At 44.5% G+C, this 16,099-nt stretch overlaps 1 protein-coding gene across 2 annotated transcripts in view; it reads left to right on the top strand.

Moving 5' to 3' along the window:
- hip1 (huntingtin interacting protein 1) overlaps window positions 1-16,099 on the top strand; it is a 344,258-nt gene that overhangs the window by 274,238 nt on the left and 53,921 nt on the right. The window lies entirely within an intron of this gene.

Raw genomic sequence — 16,099 nt, 5'->3', positions numbered from 1 at the left:
TGTGTTTTGCGATTGAGTAGAATCAAAGTTCAAAGTACATTTATTATCAAAGTGTGTATACATTATACAACCTTGAGATTTGTCTCCTTGGAAGCAGCCACAAAACAAAGAAACCCAGAAGAACCCATTAAAAAAAGACCCAGAGGAACAAGCGGCAAACCGTGCAAACATTAAATATAAGCAAACAGCATTCAGAACTGAAGTTGTATGAAAGAGAGTCCACAGACATAAATCCAGGTGTCACTGCACCTGGAGCTTGCCACAGCCTCAGTTCAGTGCAAAGCAGAGCCGAGCCAAGTAAATATTGCGGATCAGTGACCAGAACCAGCCCATCCCTCACTTCCGGTTCCAATACCCTGACCTTTTCAATCTGGGTAAATTGTCCAAACAGTGGGGTGTTTCTTGTTCTTGGACCCAAGCCTTATTGCTTCAATATACTCTGGGGCCTGGACTCTGTCATACCGGTCCGTACCCAACCTTTCCAATTCGGCTCGGTGTTTAAATCAATCAAACCTCGGGTCTTTCCTCACTCTCAAATCATGACCAATCTGGGATCAATTCTCTAAAGTTGTCTTCTTCTCATGTTCCTTAAAATCTCTCAAACTCAGGACTGGCATCACTTGACGTGTGTATGCATTCCAATATGCTTGTCACAATTGAAAGATTTGGTGCTTACTCTTAAACTACTCTATATCACTCCAACTAGTCAAGTAATTGCTTTCTACATACCCTTAAATATCTCTGCTGCCACATTCATCCAGTGCTGTACTCTCAAAGGTGCTGTAGAACAATACATAATGTGCTCTCCTAGATGGACACAAAAAACATCACATCACTCTTCCAAAAATGAAGAGGAACAAAGTGAGATACATCCAATCCTAGATGACCTTTATCCCTCAGTTAACAGCAGTCAAACAGATTATCTGTTCGTGAATTGATCAGATGGTACGTTTCTAGCAGTGACTAGCCATCAAAAGTTTTCCCTCGATGTTGGGCTTCTTGGGAAATTCTGAGGTTGTGAAGGGCCCTGTATTAACTTCTGAGTCTCTCCAGTGTTCTTTCTCCACCCCAGTTCTTCCATTGAACATCCTTCCTCGTGGAAACAGTCCTTTCTGCCCAACCGGTCCATGCTGATCGAGGTTCCCATCTCAGCTGCTTTGGCCCATTTCCTTCGAAAGTTTAGAACCTCAACTTACTGTGTCTATTCACCTGTCCAAGTATCTTTTAAATGTTATTAAAATACCTGCCTCAATCACTTCATATACTGACTACTGTTTGGATGAAAAAGTTGCCCATCAGGTTCCTATGAACTTTCTCCCTTCTTATCTTAAACCTCTGCCTTTGAGGTCTTGATTCTCCACCCTGGGGATAAAGACTGTATGCATTCGCACAATCTGTAGTATGTGCCTCATTTTTTTACACCTGTATGAGATTACCCCTCGTTCTTTTTCACTCCATTGGGAAAATATCCCAACCTGTCTCAACATAACTTGGTCCTTGAGTTCTGGTAATATCCTCGTAAATCTCCTCTGCATGCCTTCCAGTTTAGTGATATCTTTTTATGAAGAGGGACCAAAAGCAGCCTCGGCTACATCTTGTACAACTGCAGCAGAACAGCCCAATGTCTGTACTCGATGCCCTGATGTGGGAAGGTCAGCATGGCAAAAGCCTTCTGCTCCACTCTGTCTACCTGTGACACCACTTTCAGAGAACTATGGTTCCTCTGGGCTACAATACTCCCCAGGCTCTACCATCATCTGTAAATCTCCAACACTCATAGTGCAACACCTTGCACTTAGCTGAATTAAACCCCATTTGCCATTCCTCCTCTTCACTTACCCAGCTGATAAAGATCGCTTTTCAAATCCTGATAACCATCTTCACTGGCAATCATCCTACTTATTTTGATGTCATCTGCAAACTTACTAACAGTGACTGTGCTTTTGCTTTATGGCTTTTAGGTTGCTCTGACTCATCATGGTTGCAAATCCTCTATTGGATATTGGCTGCTTTGTGGGTAACTAAGGTTATTGAGTCCACTGAGTGTGCATTTGGCCACCAATATAGAAAGCATCTTACATTTATATTGCATCATTTATAATGTTTGCATTCCCCAAAGTGCTTTTTAAGAGCAATTACTGTTGCAGTGTAGAAAATGAGACAGTTAGTTGTTGCAAAAGTGACATTTTAATGAATGGTTTCAGTACTGGGAGAGCTACCACTTTGCATTGAATGGTGCGCAGAAAGTTTTATTCCATATGTGAAGTTAGCTACATCCTTATTTTAATATTTAAGGCAAAGCCTGTGGCTTTGTAGTACCCATTATTATAGGGTTTGTTCAGTTGAATCGTGCACACGCATCTCTAGAGTGGGGTGTGAGTTTGCAACTTCGTGACTCTGAGCCAAATGCACTGAAGTGGTGGTGGGGGGGAATTTATGTAATGGGGAGGCAGGAGATTGTTGACATTGAGCCCCAACTGATGTAAATGATTGATCAGTATTTTTCCCTCATAATTTCCTCAGATTCTGAGGATAAATTATGTTGTGTAGTCAAGGGTAATCCTTATTTATAATCAGTGTCCTCCATAATCCTCCATAATCAGTGCTAAATCCTCGTATCTTTCAATGATTACTTGTAGCAACCTTTACATTTGGAGCAACACAGGAACTCAGCGGAGCTGATGACAAGTCTCAGCTCAAAATGTCAACTGGTTATTTCCCTCAATAGATACTGAATTCTTCCAGTGTTGTGTGTGTGTTGCTCACGGTTTCCAGAGTCTGCAGACTATCTTTACATTTGGAAGCTGTGACTCAGTTGGCAGGTATTTCACCTGAGTCAGAAGTTTGTGGGTTCAAGTCACACTCCAGAGATCTGAGTGGAGGCGTCTCAGATCACAGAGCATTGCAGGAGTGTTGGAGATGACAGCTTTCAGAAGAAACATTTAATATCAGTCCCTTTAGCTCTCATAGATGGACATAAAGGATACCATGATAAACTTCCGGGGAAAAGTTAGGTGTTGTATCCAGATATGAGGAAACCTGCAGATGCTGGAAATTCAAACAACAGACACAAAATGCTGGTGGAACACAGCAGGCCAGGCAGCATCTATAGGAAGAAGCACAGTCGACGTTTTGGGCCGAGACCCTTCGTCAGGACTAACTGAAAGAAGAGATAATAAGAGATTTGATAGTGGGAGGGGGAGGGGGAGGGGGAGGAGGAGATCCGAAATGATAAGATAAGGCAGGAGGGGGAGGGATGAAGCTAAGAGCTCAAAAGTTGATTGGCAAAAGGGATACACATCTGGAGAAGGAAGAGGATCATGGGATGGGAGGCCTAGGGAGAAAGAAAGGGGGAGGGGAGCACCAGAGGGAGATGGTGAGCAGGCAAGGAGTAACCTCTACCTGGCCAAGGCACAGCGACAACTCGCTGATACCTCCTCTTATTTACCCCTTGATCATGACCCTACTAAGGAGCACCAGGCCATTGTCTCCCACACCATCACCAACCTATCAGCTCTGGGGACCTCCCATCCACTGCCACCAACCTCATTGTTCCCACACCCCGCACTTCCCGTTTCTACCTCCTACCCAAGATCCACAAACCTGCCTGTCCAGGTAGACCCATTGTCTCAGCTTGCTCCTGCCCCACCGAACTCATTTCTGCATACCTGGACACTGTTTCATCCCCCCCCTTGTTCATTCTCTTCCCACCTATGTTTGTGACACTTCTCACGCTTTGAATTTTTTCAATGATTTTAAGTTCCTTGGCCCCCACCGCCTTATTTTCACCATGGACGTCCAGTCCCTATATACCTCCATCTCCCACCAGGAAGGTTTCAAAGCCGTCCGCTTCTTTTTGGATTCCAGACCTAACCAGCTACCCTGTACCATCAGTCTCCTCTGTCTAGTGGAATTAGTCCTTACTCTTAATAATTTCTCCTTCGGCTCCTTCCACTTCCTCCAAACCAAAGGTGTAGCCATGAGCACCCGTATGGGTCCCAGTTATGCCTGCCTTTTTGTTGGCTTTGTGGAACAGTCCACGTTCCAAGCCTATACGGGTATCCGTCCCCCACTTTTCTTTCGCTACATCGATGACTGCATTGGCGCTGCCTCCTGCACGCATGCTGAGCTCGTTGACTTCATTAACTTTGCTTCCAACTTTCACCCTGCCTTCAAATTTACCTGGTCCATTTCTGACACCTCCCTCCCCTTGATCTTTCTGTCTCTATCTTTGGGGACAGCTTATCTACTAATGTCTACTATAAGCCTATGGACTCTCACAGATACCTGGACTATTCCTCTTCCCACCCTGTCTCTTGCAGAAAGGCTATCCCCTTCTCACAATTCCTCCATCTCTGCCGCATCTGCTCTCAGGATGAGGCTTTTCATTCCAGGACAAAGGAGATGTCTTCCTTTTTTAAGCAAAGGGGCTTCCCTTCCTCCACCATCAACTCTGCTCTCAAACATATCTCTCCCATTTCCCGCACATCTGCCCTCACCCCATCTGCCCACCACCCCACTCGGGATAGGGTTCCCCTTGTCCTCACCTACCACCCCACCAGAGTCCAACATATAATTCTCCGTAACTTCCGCTACCTCCAACGGGATCCCACTACCAAGCACATCTTTCCCTCCCCCCTCTTTCTGCTTTCCGCAGGGATCGCTCCCTACACGACTCCCTTGTCCACTCGTCCCCCCCATCCCTTCCCACTGATCTCCCTCCCGGCACTTATCCTTGTAAGCGGAACAAGTGCTACACCTGCCCTTACACTTCCTCCCTCACCACCATTCAGGGCCCCAGACAGTCCTTCCAGGTGAGGCGACACTTCACCTGTGAGTAGGCTGGTGTAGTATACTGCATCTGGTGCTCCCGGTGTGGCCTTTTATATATTGGTGAGACCCGACGCAGACTGGGAGACCGTTTCGCTAAACACTTACACTCTGTCCGCTAGAGAAAGCAGGATCTCCCAGTGGCCACACATTTTAATTCCACGTCCCATTCCCATTCTGATATGTCTCTCCACGGCCTTCTCTACTGTCAAGATGAAGCCACACTCAGGTCGGAGGAACAACACCTTATATACCGGCTGGGTAGCCTCTAACCTGATGGCATGAAGATTGATTTGTCTCACTTCTGTTAATTCCCCCCTCCCCTTCTTACCCCCATCCCTTATTTATTTATCTATCTATCTTCCTATCCTCCTCCTCCTTTTCTTTTCTCTCTCTGTCCCTCTCACAATCACTCCTTGCCTGTTCTCCATCTCCCTCTGGTGCTCCCCTCCCCCTTTCTTTCTCCCTAGGCGTCCCATCCCACGATCCTTTCCCATCTCCAGCTCTGTATCCCTTTTGCCAATCAACTTTCCAGCTCTTGGCTTAATCCCTCCCCCTCCTGTCTTCTCCTATCATTTCAGATCTCCCCCTCCCACTTTCAAATCTCTTATATCTCTTTCAGTTAGTCCTGACGAAGGGCCTTGGCCCGAAACGTCGACTGTACTACTTCTTATGGATGCTGCCTGGCCTGCTGTATCCCACCAGCATTTTGTGTGTGGTGGTTGTATCCAGATCCCGGTGTTTCCCCAACATTGACATTTCTAAAGCAAGTTACCTCTTCATTGTGGTGTCAGTGGGGGCTTGCTGAGTACAAAAAGGTTACATTACCATATTCCCATATTACAATCACATGGAATTATTGTTGTAAAGTGGTTTGCAATGTCCTAGATACAAATCTTCCTCAGTAGTTATCGTGAGACTAACTCCCCGCATGGAATGTGGTTCCGTCTCTTGCAAGGTATACTCATTGACCAGAATTAGTTGTTTTATTTCCCGCGGCTTTGAAGCCTTTTACTTCTCATTTCCACAGGTCTGACTTTCATTGTTTTGACCTACTTGTCTTTAGCCACATCAATTAAGTGTTCATCTGTATAATTGTGCTTTTTGTTGGCAATGTTTTTGTTTGATTAAAAGAAAGTTATGAATATGAGGAAGAGTTCAATTAGGTAGTAATTTTTGATTTTACAGTAAGGACTGAGCACTGCGAGGTCTCTGAACCAATCAGATACAACATTTAAACATATTTATTGGCTATTAGTGTTGTGGTTTCTCGTGCCCCACAATGACCAGGAGCCGCAGAAGATTCTTCAAGAGGTATTAAACTTTAATTTGCTGAGATTGCCCACTGATCCTTGTACATAGCATTTTTTATAGCAATCTCCTGGTTTAGTTGTATTAGCATATCCAATCGGTCTACAGTTGCGTATCACAAGTACATCCGCCACTATTGTTTCTACCTATTGACTTAATCATGTTCTAATCTACATCTCTTAGCTACCATTGTCACACCATTGTCTTCTACATTCAATTGGATACATGCATAGCAAATAGCAAGTTCAAAGCTGACTACATAGTTTTGGTTACACAGCAAACAATGCAACTTTTATACTCCAATATTAGGTAGTAATATAGGGCTGCCTCATCTATTGATATTTACATTTCTTTAAAGACAAACACTTTATTAAGGTAACACACACAAAATGCTGGAGGAACGCAGCAGGCCAGGCAGCATCTATAGCAAGAAGCGCTGTGGACGTTTTGTCTGAGACACTTCGTCAAGACTAACTGAAAGGAAAGATAGTAAGAGATTTGAAAGTGGGGGTACCTATATTAAGGTGTTTTGTTTATGCATACATTAAATTCTAGTGTAAAGCCAAGGTTTTCCTGCACCCAGCCCCGCCTGCAACAGCACCTGTTACCCCCATCCTCCCGCACTTAGAGTTCTAGATGTGGAGAGCCGCAACAATGAAATGAAGTAGTTTCAGTCTGCGAGGATTTATAAGGTTTTAAGAGTTTTTAATAGTAACAAATTAAAACTATTAAGTAAGGTAAAGCTCAGGAATTACTTTTTCATCTGTAAGTGGTTGCTATTTGGAGGACATCCCTTGCGGATGTGAAGCTGAGGGCCAGATGCAGAGTGCATCCGCCGCCCTGTTCTCATTTCTGACCTTCACCACTGTGCTCAACGTCCATCATCACAGGAGATAGTCAGGTGCATCTCTGGCAGAACACCGGTTCATCGCAGACATCTGTCTTTCACCATGTGTATCCACAAGCCCAAGTCCAGCTGAGGCTGTTCATCAGCTGTTCCTTTTGGAGCCACTTAGCACAAGCTGGGCTATAGCTTTTGGAGGAAACTTGAGTTTTAATCTCTAAAGTAAAAATGGCAAGAGCAGCTAGCTTCATAAATTGAATATGGGGAATTAATCAGCAGGTGATACTGTATGGGAAGCAAGGACTTTTTTCTGAAGCTCTGAACTAGCAGAAGTTGTTTGTCAAACTTGCTGATTCCTTTTATCTCTGATTCGCTCAACCACAGTATATCCGGCATCCTGTTCAGTGTGACAGGAAACATTATTATGATCAGTTGGGAACAAGTAGTAGTAGTTTATTTAATGGGGATCCTGGAGTAGGATAATGTGTCTGTGCGACTCGATACAGCTGAGCAGTGAACAGATAAAGGTAAAAGGAGCTTAAAGAGTGGAGCCACAAGACTTAAAGGAAAAGATCCTTCAGAGGGTTTTGAAAGTAGAAAGGAAAATAACGAGATGGGTGTCGTGGGCTGCAGTGCTGGAAACTCTCTATTTAATCAGAGAGAGGCTGTGGAAGGAATTATTATCAGGAAAAGGAGTGAATTTCTGTAATGGCAATGAGAGATAAAGCAAAATGATTGGATCAAAGAGAAAAAAAACTGGCAATCTACTGAACTGGATTTAATTTAATTGCTGTTACTTGGTGTATTTTTTAAAAATTCCCTTGCATCTTAATTTACATGTAAATTTCTTGAATCTTCTGTAAGGATGCATTGGCTTTTTTAAAAAAGATAATAACTGTCCGCTTGGCTGCCCAAATAGAGGAGATGAGCAGCCAAAAACTTGTTGAGTTTGTTCTTTACTGGAGGTGGCAAACTGGTGTGATCAGTGAAGTCAGCCAAATCGCTGGTAGATAAATGATGAGATTGATCACTGAGCTCAAGTGTTTGATGAATGAGCCCATATTGGTCAAGGTATTTCTGTCCCTTGTCCTAATGGGAGCATTCACCATAGAATGATTTAGCAGCAATTGCTGCTCAAACTAAGGAACTGGAGGTGGTCTGTTGAGTTGTGGAAAAGCAAAAGGAGCTTCGAGATTGTGGAGTCACAGGACTTACTTAAAGGAAAAGATCTTTCAGGGGGTTTGAAGGATAGATGGGACTTTTTGATTTGGTCTGTGACTCAGCAGAAGACTTCCCATTACTAACGATAAATTTGTTATAATTTTATTCTCTGCAGCCTCCATAAACATCTGCAATGCAAGATGTGTACTTATCACTAAATTAGCTGAAGAACTTATTATAGGAGGTCTCTGTAATCTGTCTGACAAGGCAAAGCTCCTTGTGATTAAAAGCTACTGGGTCAAATTTAGTTTCCAGTGAAGTAAACAAAATGAGGTTATCAAAAAACAAGACTGAGCAAAAATTAACTTTCTGCAGTTGCAATAAAGAGGGATTAAAATAATCAGTTCAAGCCCACCCAAACGTGAATTTTTAAATTGATGTATTAACATATTGGTGAATGGATTATTAATGTGTGCCACTTGTCATCAGTGGCAATGAAGACCAGGACTTCAGGGCCTCTTATCAAGCTCTTCCAATATAGTCACAGCACTGGCATTTTGCCAGCCATGTGGCAGATTGCCCAGGTAAGCCCTCTTTGCAAAAAGCAGGACAGAACCCATCAGACTAATAATTACTGCCCAATCAATCTACCCTCGATCATTAGGATAATAACGAAACACCATGTCTTGTGCTGTGGGGCAGCATTTACTCATCAATAACCTGCCTGCTTTTGTCCAGATTGGGGATTTCCAGATCTATTTAGCTCCCAATATAATTTCAGCCTTAGTCTAAATATAAATGAAAGAGTTGAATTCCACTGGGCAGGTGAGAGTGACTGCCCTTGAAGTCTAGGCAACACTTAACAGAGAGTGGCATTGAGGAACACTACTCACATTGTGATAAAGCCAATGCCATCAAGGCGAACTCCTCCAATTGTTCAATGTCCATTCAGAAATCCGATGGCAGAGGGCTGTTTCTGAATCATTGAGTATGTGCCTTCAGGCTTCTGTACCTCAGATTGCTCCTTGAAGATGTCCTGGATACTACAGAAGCTGGTGCCCATGATGGAGTTGACTGAGTTCACAACTCTCTTCATTCCCTTTAAGTCCCCACCATCCACATCCTGGTGGTCATTATTGACCAGGAGCTCAAGTGGACCAGCCAGAAATAGTTGGCAACAAAAGCAAGTCAGAGGCTGGCTATCATGCAGACAGTGTCTCACCTTCTGACACTTTGAATTCTTAGCACCATCTCTTAAGCATAAGTCAAGAAATGTGATTAAATCTTAATTTGGTCAATTATCAGAAACAGCTAATCATATTGTTTAAATTTTTAAAAACTGCAGACGTAATAAAAATAGAAAATGTTGGAGACACTTAGCAGGTTAGGAAACATCTTTGATCTCTCAGACCTGGGATCCTTCAGTGTTTGTTCCAGTTGAAGAGTCCTGGAAATGAGACATTAACTGCTTCTCTTTCCACTGATACTGCCTGATTCAGTTCACAAGGGGTTAATTCACAAAGGTTGGCTCCTTGTTATTAACTTAACATCTTCATTCAGCTATGGATCAGATAAAAGTATAATCCCCATCATCTTAAATACATTATTTCATTCTGAGTTTTCAGGAAGGTGTAGTTACCATTGCCTCACTTTTTCTGCACAGTAGGGATTTGACTGAATGGTGATTAGCCTCCTGCAGCCTCTCAAATAGCAGACATTCATTCACCTGAGAGTCACAGTATAACAGGAGCCATTAGCATTCTTCTGGGATATATCTGAACCTGAAGCTTGTGAAACCATAACTACTCAAGCCAGCATTTTTGAATGCTTGTTAAAACTGATTTAAATGGGCACTAGTGCGTACTCCAATCCTAGTACAAGAAATGGATGTAAATTTAAATCAGTGAAATTTTACAAAATTCTTTCTAATATATATTTGTGATTGATCGGAGAATTGAAATCACTAGGAAGGAAACTGAACTTGGAAGTTTAACTGGATTGGATGTTGAAGTTGACTTTCATTCACATTGGTACATGTCTGAACAGATGTAATGACAAATCGACTTGCAGCACCATCACGGGCACATAGCTTCAAATAACTCAACATCCAAAGTTCAAAGTAAATTTTATTATCGAAGTACATATGTGTCACCATGTACAACCCCGAGATTCGTTTTCCTGGGGGAATAATCAGCAAATCTGCAGGATAATAACACTAACAAGATCAATGAAAGAACAACCAGAGTGCAGAAGACAACAAACTCTGCAAATGCAAATATAAATAAGTAGAAATAAATAACAAGAACATATGATAATGAGGTCGTCCTTAAAGAGAGATCACTGGTCATAGGAACATTTCAGTGTTGGGGCAAGTGAGTGTAGTTACCACATATTAAACACAAATTATATGTTAATTTTGCAAGAAAGTACAGAATTAGAAGCAACAAAAATAAAAGATCCCATCATAATACAAAGTGGTGGAAGTGGTTGTAGTGTGGCTGTGAATAGGGTCGTGCAGGTTTGTTCAGGCATCAAATGGTTGAAGGGAAGCAGAAGTCCTTGAACTGAAATTTGATCTGAATGAGCTGGGTGTTGGACTAGGTGATTAGTGCCCGGTCTGGGGGTGGATTTGCAGCAGATTACAATCTTTGGCGTCGGAATGACTGCTGGACTGGGCGCGTAGCTTGCTGAATTTTGAATTCAGATGGGAGAGCATCACTGGCACTTTCTTCTCTTGCATGCTTTGTACTCTCAAGCACTTAAATTTGGTATGTAAAAATAATGTGAGCACTCGTGGCTAATCAGAATAACTGCTTGGAGCATTTTGTTTTTATAGAATTGAAATAGACTCGGTGAGAAATTTCCCAGTTGCTTTGGCAATTCAAGCGCCATCTGTTGGCCAAAATGTGCAAAATCCTTTAAGCTCTTAAAAAAGGATCTGGAACATAGACAAGTACTGGCCACAACGTTGTCCTGAGCTAAGCTAATGATGTCCAGCTACACAAATCCCTCCTGCGTGCTGATAGTCTATCTTCCCCCCCCCCTCCCCCCCCCCCATTCTGTGCATATTCATGTGCCTATCTAAGAGCCTGTTGAGGTGATGCACCATCAATAACTCTCGGAGACGTGAGGCGAGATACAGACTTTTATTGGCTGGAAGAAAGAACAAGCAGCAATTGACCACCACACTGCATCCTGGAGACTGAGGCCGGGGCGGTGTCTCCAATCGCCTTTATACTGGGGTCTGTGGGAGGAGCCACAGGAGCAGTCATCAGGGGGCGTGTCCAGACAGGTATATGTAGTTCACCACATTCACCCCCCCCCCCCCCCCCCCATTTTAAAAGAGAGTCCCCATGGGGCGAAGTTTCTTACAAGTATATTTACAGGTTAAGTCTATCAGGTGGTCGAATCTGTCGCTGCGATCTACGTAGCACCGGCTGTGATTGCACAGGTGCCGGTGGTGATTGCACAGGAGCCGGTGGTGGTGATTGCACAGGTGCCGGTGGTGGTGATTGCACAGGTGCCGGTGGTGGTGATTGCACAGGTGCCGGTGGTGATTGCACAGGTGCCGGTGGTAGTGATTGCACAGGTGCTGGTGGTGGTGATTGCACAGATGCTGGTGGTAGTGATTGCACAGGTGCTGGTGGTGGTGATTGCACAGGTGCCAGTGGTGATTGCACAGGTGCCGGTGGTGGTGATTGCACAGGTGCTGGTGGTGGTGATTGCACAGGTGCCGGTGGTGATTGTACCGGAGACGGAGGTTGTGCTGGTTCCGGCCTAACTGGAGGTGTCAGCCCACTAGGCGTCAGTGATCCCTCATGTGTGTGCGAGGTGCCTGGTATATGCGTGTGCGAGACGCCCGGTATAGGAGTGTCGTGAGGAGTCTGTGTAGGGCTTGGTGTGCGCAGTGTCACCTCGGGTACAGGGTTCATAGTTACTGTGGAGTGTTCGGGGCAGTGGTCTGCTGCTCCTGCGGGCGCCAGGTCGCGGACGGAGACTGTGTCCTCCCGCCCATCAGGTAAGAACACGTAGGCATACTGGGGGTTCGCATGTAGAAGGTGAACCCTCTCGACCAGTGGGGAGTATTTATTGTTCCTCAGATGTTTCCGGAGCAGCACTGGCCCTGGGGATGTCAGCCAACCCGGTAGGGTGGTCCCAGCGGCAGACTTCCTGGGAAAAGAAAATAGGCGCTCATGAGGGGTGGCATTGGTGGACGTACATAACAGGGAGCGGATAGAGTGGAGTGCCTCAGGGAGGACCTCCTGCCATCGAGAGACCGGCAACCCTTTTGACTTAAGGGCTAAAAGTGTGGCCTTCCACACTGTGGCATTCTCCCTCTCCACCTATCCATTTCCCCGGGGATTATAGCTCGTGGTCCTACTAGTAGCAATGCCCCTAGCCAGCAGGTACTGGCGCAGCTCGTCACTCATAAAGGAGGACCCTCTATCACTGTGGATATAGCAGGGATATCCGAACAGAGTGAAGAGTTGGTGCAGGGCTTTTATGACGGACGTGGCAGTGGTGTTGGGGCAGGGAATGGCAAAGGGGAACCGCGAGTACTCGTCGATAATGTTGAGGAAGTAGACATTGCGGTCGGTGGAGGGAAGGGAGCCCTTAAAGTCAACACTCAGTCGCTCAAAGGGGCGGGTGGCCTTGATAAGTTGCGCCTTTTCAGGACGATAGAAGTCCGGTTTGCACTCAGCGCAGACTTGGCAGTCCCTGGTCATCGTCCTGATGTCCTCAAGGGAGTAAGGCAGGTTCCGGGCTTTCACGAAATGGTAAAATCGGGTGACCCCTGGGTGGCAAAGATCTGCATGGAGGGCGTATAGCTGGTCGAGCTGTGCGCTGGCGCACGCTCCCTGGGATAGGGCATCAGGGGGCTCATTGAGCCTTCCAGGCCGGTACAGGATATCATAGTTGTAGGTGGAGAGTTCTATTCTCCACCACAAAATTTTATCATTTTTGATTTTGCCCCGCTGTTGGTTGCTGAACATGAACGCAACTGAGCGCTGGTCGGTCAGCAAGGTGAACCTTTTGCCGGCGAGATAGTGCCTCCAGTGCCTAATAGCTTCCACTATGGCCTGGGCTTCTTTCTCTACCGCGGAGTGTTGAATTTCAGGGCCTTGAAGGGTACGAGAAAAGAATGCTACTGGCCTGCCTTCCTGATTGAGGGTAGCAGCCAGCGCGAACTCGGAGGCACTTCCAGCCAATAAATTTGGTGCACCGTCAATAACTCTCGGAGACGTGAGGCGAGATATAGGCTTTTATTGGCTGGAAGAAAGAACAAGCAGCAATTGACCACCACACTGCATCCTGGAGACTGAGGCCGGGGCGGTGTCTCCAATCGCCTTTATACCGGGGTCCGTGGGAGGAGCCACAGGAGCAGTCAGCAGGGGGGCGTGTCCAGACAGGTATATGTAGTTCACCACATGAGGATCTTACCATTTTCCTCAGCCACCACCCCAGTAGAGCATTTTTGGTACCCATCACTCTGTGTTAAAAATTTTAAAAAAATACTTTGCCTTGTGCATGTTTCCTTTGAACTTTCTCCCTCTCACTTTTAATGCATGGCCTCTAGCTCTAGACAAAAAACCATTGTATCTAAATGAAAACAGAACTTTGGGAAGGCTGATGGAGTTGCAGTTTTCAAAATGGAGCTGGGGTGAGGCATGCGGATAAGGTGTCTGACTAAAACAGTCAGAGGGATGTTGGTTTGTTCTGCCTTGTAGAGAAATGGGTTCTCAAGCCCTTTAATGCTGTCCTAGCCTCATGTGCTTCTGAAATCCAGGAATGTGCCTAACTGTGTGCTGAGTGCAGGCATTGACAGACTTAGAAACTGTGAGCCCTGGCTTGGGGCTCCTCAGCTGGTCAAAACATCTTGCCCCATATTTACCCCTTAATTCAGTGAGCTCACCTTTGAATTCCAGAGAACAGAGACCGAGCCTACTTAATCTTACCTGATTTGACAGACCCACCTTCTCAGGAACTAGTGTCACTGCACTCACTCTCTGCCAAGTACAACTGTTTTCTATAAATGGACTTAAAAGGCAGGTTTGGTGTCACCAAGGTCTTGTATAATGTCAGTGTAACATCTTTCATCTTGTATCCAAGCCATCTTCTGTATCTCCTCTGCTTCCTCTCCTGTGCTATCATATTCTTCCTGTAGACTCAGTGCTGTACTTGTGGCCTAAGGAATGTATTAAATAATGTTTGGATTACTTGCGATCCATTTCATTTTGTGCCTCAGCCAGGAAAGGCAGTTGTTACATTTGCCACGTTAATCAGCTACCCATCCTGCTGCCTTCAAGGATCTGTGGATTTTCACTGTTCCTAAAAAGTCCTTTCGTATCTTGCTGATAATTATGTATTCCATTTTGCCGTTTTCTCTTCCCGAATGAATTATTTCATATATCTCTAGCTTGAGTATAATTTAGCCACTTTTCTGTCTATCTATCTATTTGGTATCCTAGAATTTTGTTACTGATATCTACACGGGCAATCATTGGCAGACATCTTTATTGGGGTTCTGACATTCAAGTTGAAAGCTTATGCTCATATGTGCTGGGCAGTGCCATTGCAAATGTTGGATACTCCACCGTCATAATTTATTTTACCAACAGCACCCAACATTTTCCCAGTGTTAATAGTATAAATATTGTTGGACAGAAGGGCAGAGCTGAAAGGAGGAGGAGGAAAACAAGAACACAAAGACACAAACAATAGGAATGGGAGTTGCCTGTCGAGCCTGCTCCACCATTCGATAAGATCATGGCTGATCTGGCTGTAGACTTAGCTCCACCTACCTGCCTTTTCCCCCGTAACCCTAAATCCTCTACTGTGCAAGAATCTATCTAACTGATGTATTTACTGAGGCAGCTTCTACTGTGTCTCTGGGCAGAGAATTGCACAGATTCACTAGTCTCTGCCAAAAACAGTTCCTCCTTATCACTGTACTAAATCTGCTCCCTCTTGAGGCTATGTCCCCCAGTTCAAGTCTCACCTACTTTCCTACTTCTATCTATCCCTTTCATAATTTTGTTTCTTTAAGAGCTGCTCTCGTTCTGAATTTCAGTGGGTATAGTCGCATTCTTTCCTCATAGGCTCATCCCTTCATCGCTGGAATAAGTGATTTGAATTGCAGCTGGACAAGATAATAAAAGATAAGTACAGGAGGAGCAGGAGTAGCCATCTGGCCCTTCGGCCCATTCTGCCCATGGGAGCAAACTGAAAGGCCACATGCAGTTGGTGTTCGCCTTAATGGGTAATTTATTTTTTTAAAATGGTGTTCGCTAGGAAACCAGACAAAGCGGATCAACTTCAGCATGAACTTGGTACAGCTTTTACATTCTCAGTTGCTGAGATTACCAATAAAATGGCATATTGATAACAATGGTGAGGTCAGCAGGAGACGCTCATGGAGTGAGCACTGTTTCAGATTCGCTCCATAACCTTTTCTTAACCTATGATCACCCTTATTTAACTTACTTTTACCTACACCAAAAGATTCTTGCTACTTCTTTGGACTTATCTTTAAGAGTTTATTGTGAATTTTTGAAGAAATGAATACAGAAATGGCTCTTGGATCTAAAGGGCGAGAATCTGGGAAGCATCCTAACGGGAACGGGAAGAAGAAAAAGACTGATCCTAAGCGCACTGAATTGACTTATGAAATATTATTGGAGGTTTTAAATGAAAAATTTGAAGAACAACGACAAATTTTTAAACAAGATATAAAGGCTTTTCAAGATTATATGGATAAGACGGATTCAGTAGTTAACCAGCAGCAAGTTCTAATCGCAACTTTGCAAGAGGACGCTCGGAAGCGAGACTTGATAATTGAAAAACTGGAGCAGAAATTACTTTCGACGATTAAACAGGTGGAAACACTTAAAGCCAAGAGTGTCGACTTTGAGAATCGGTCCAGAAGACAGAACCTACGCATACTTGGTCTCC

The sequence above is a fragment of the Hemitrygon akajei genome, chromosome 8 (genome assembly GCF_048418815.1).
Source record: "Hemitrygon akajei chromosome 8, sHemAka1.3, whole genome shotgun sequence".
NCBI lineage: Eukaryota > Metazoa > Chordata > Chondrichthyes > Myliobatiformes > Dasyatidae > Hemitrygon > Hemitrygon akajei.
Note: the sequence above shows the minus strand (reverse complement) of the source record. Positions and strands in the feature narration are given on the sequence as shown.